Source organism: Armigeres subalbatus, chromosome 3, assembly GCF_024139115.2.
Source record: "Armigeres subalbatus isolate Guangzhou_Male chromosome 3, GZ_Asu_2, whole genome shotgun sequence".
NCBI lineage: Eukaryota > Metazoa > Arthropoda > Insecta > Diptera > Culicidae > Armigeres > Armigeres subalbatus.
The window spans coordinates 155,748,996-155,751,742 of NC_085141.1; positions in this window are offsets into that span (position 1 = coordinate 155,748,996).

The window sequence follows — 2,747 nt, forward strand, 5'->3', positions numbered from 1 at the left end:
GTTTAATGTGGTAAGAACATTAAGATTTATTCTGTTACATCGAAATAAATGACAAATTCAACATATTTTTAGAACACAACTTTTGAATGAACGCCGCCGAAGGAGTACCTGACCTGCCCTTGTTCCTGAGTATGGATTGTTTTTCCGCTCATTCCGCGTTTTCTATACGTGTTACGAATTAGATTCAGGCGGAAAACCGGTTAAATCAATTACAGGACCTGGCGAACAGTGATTTGGGAGAATTAAGTTAGCAAAGCTCCAAGTGCAAATGCGTACAACTAGACTGGAAACTCATATATTTGCATTCTCATGCCACACGTTATGTTATTTAATATTAAGCATTGTTTTAAATATGTTACGTTTAATAATGTGTTGTAAGATTTTAACAAACTGGAAATAAACATGTTTCGTTGATTGAATACAGGCCCGCATAATTACAAACTGTACATGGATTTTTTCCCGTGCGGTCGACAACAGTATCCTTTACTGTTGACAACTGTAAATGAACAATGTCATATAAAGTTTTAACAGTTTGTGGTACGGTTATTTGACAAATAACAATATGTTGAATGGGTTGTTAAGTTATGTCACCATAAAAAATCGTCTGTTTTCGCGTGCAAAATTTTCGCTCAACAGTATGATAAAATGTTGACATATAATGCAGAAAATAAAGAACATTTTTGAGACAACATGTTATAAGTTGACATTTAGTGATGATGTCGAGCAGTTATGGTTGAATCGATCGAAAAGTATTCGATAACCGCAACGTAAACTGTGAAGCTATATCTTACATCGTAATAATGATTCTGACCATATAACATGTTGTTTTTTATTATGCGGGGGTTCATCTTTATTTGTTCACAATAAACCAAAGTTGAAAAAACTACAAAGAATACCATGCTACCATAGTGAAGATAAACCAATCTACATGTTAAAATTTACTATGTTTCGGATTGACTCGCGCATAGTAGCAGTGACAAGAACACGGTAAAATCTGCAACATTTAGTTGCTCAAGAAGACATAGTAAAATCTAGCGCGCTTTGTGGTAATTTCAAAAACTGTTTGCGTTGAACCGAAATCAAATGGTAAAATGTTTTTACTGCTACCTTCGATTAGCAACCCTATAACCAGAGACCGGCGGAGTGAAAAACTGTCGAAATGGCAACGTATGAAAATGCATGAAATCGTGAAAATAATACTGGCATCACTTGAACTTTTTGCTTGCTTCTTATGGAAGCAAAAAGTAAACAAATCGAATTGGAACCGCTTTTGACGGTTCGATTGGAAACAAGATGGCGTCTTCGCCGATCTCTTATTCTAGTATTTCTACCTTCGATATGGTAGGCGTTACCATGCCGTTTCTTTCAGTGTAGGTTAACCAATATCCTACAAGATTCCAGTTCGAAAAATGTTACACTTGCCAAGCGGGGTGGCCCAGGGTGGCCGCCTTTCCCAAGCGGCGAGGCCCGGATAATACATCTTACACGGAGATTTCAAAATACGCATTTTGTGTATAAAAATCACCCATCTTAAGATGCCATATGAAGCTGTCAAAAAAATGGGTGATTTGAATTTATGCGAAATGTATCAAAAGCACCCACTTTGAAATAGATCAGACTAGAAATAAATGTGGGTATTTTTCACTCCTTTATGGATGAAAAAATACTTTAAAGTTTTTCAATTCAGTTCAAACCTTGTGACTGAGAATCCTAATTAAAATAATAAATCTTTTAAATCTAAACTAAGAGAGAATCAAAAAATCTTCAGCTATAGGCTCTGGATAACATTTGAAGATGTTATTATCTTTAAGGTAAGTAAAAATTACATTTTATCACAGTGTTTTTTTTATCTAATATTCTTTACAAGAAAATTAAAGAATTCATTTCTTTTTTTTTCTCTCACAGATCTAAACATGTTGATATTTGATAAAAGGCTATAAGAACAAGCGTCTAGTATCGAGAAGAATCTGATAAAAGCGCACCAGGCCGCGAGCCAGCTCGTTTTTGGCTAAGACGATCCCCACCGGTGTGTATCCAAATGAGTGTCTATCACACAAAGAAAATTCATTGATGTTTTTAAAAAATCCATTGGTAAAAATAAAAAATTGCATTGGTTCTTTTTCGTAGAGAGTTGTGTATATTTGAAGCAAAAGTTAGCAAACTGTTAAAAAAAAAGTTGATAGTCATCTGCTACCCACCCCTGAAATAAAAGTTTATATACTTTCGAAATAAATTGTAAAAATGTGAAACCCATATAATGGCACTGTTAAAATAAAAAATGTTTTTTTTTTCAGGAAAATTCCCACACCCCTTTTCTCACAAGTTTCTCCCTCCCTTCTTCCCTTTCTTGTTTTCCACATAATAAACTTTTTACATAAAGTTTGTTTTTCGAATTTATTTATTATTATTATTATTACCGATATTGCTTGTTCTGCTATCAGCCGGAATCAATGCCGATGAGGATTTGATATGCGGTGTCTTCTGAGCATGTTGGCAGTTATTTCTATTTTTTACAGCTCCAGTACTCTTAGATCCTGATCTTAGTCGCATAGACCGAGTGCAAATAATCCCGGATTAGTTTTGGAAATAATTAGCAAAGATGCTCCATATCAACGGTATTCTGATGGTACTTGTGATACAAACAAGGCGAAATGTGAAGGCCCTGGAAAACGAGATTACACAAACCTCAGAAGCTGCTAATTTAAACAAAAAATTGTGCGATACTAACCTGAATGAACAGTGATCTC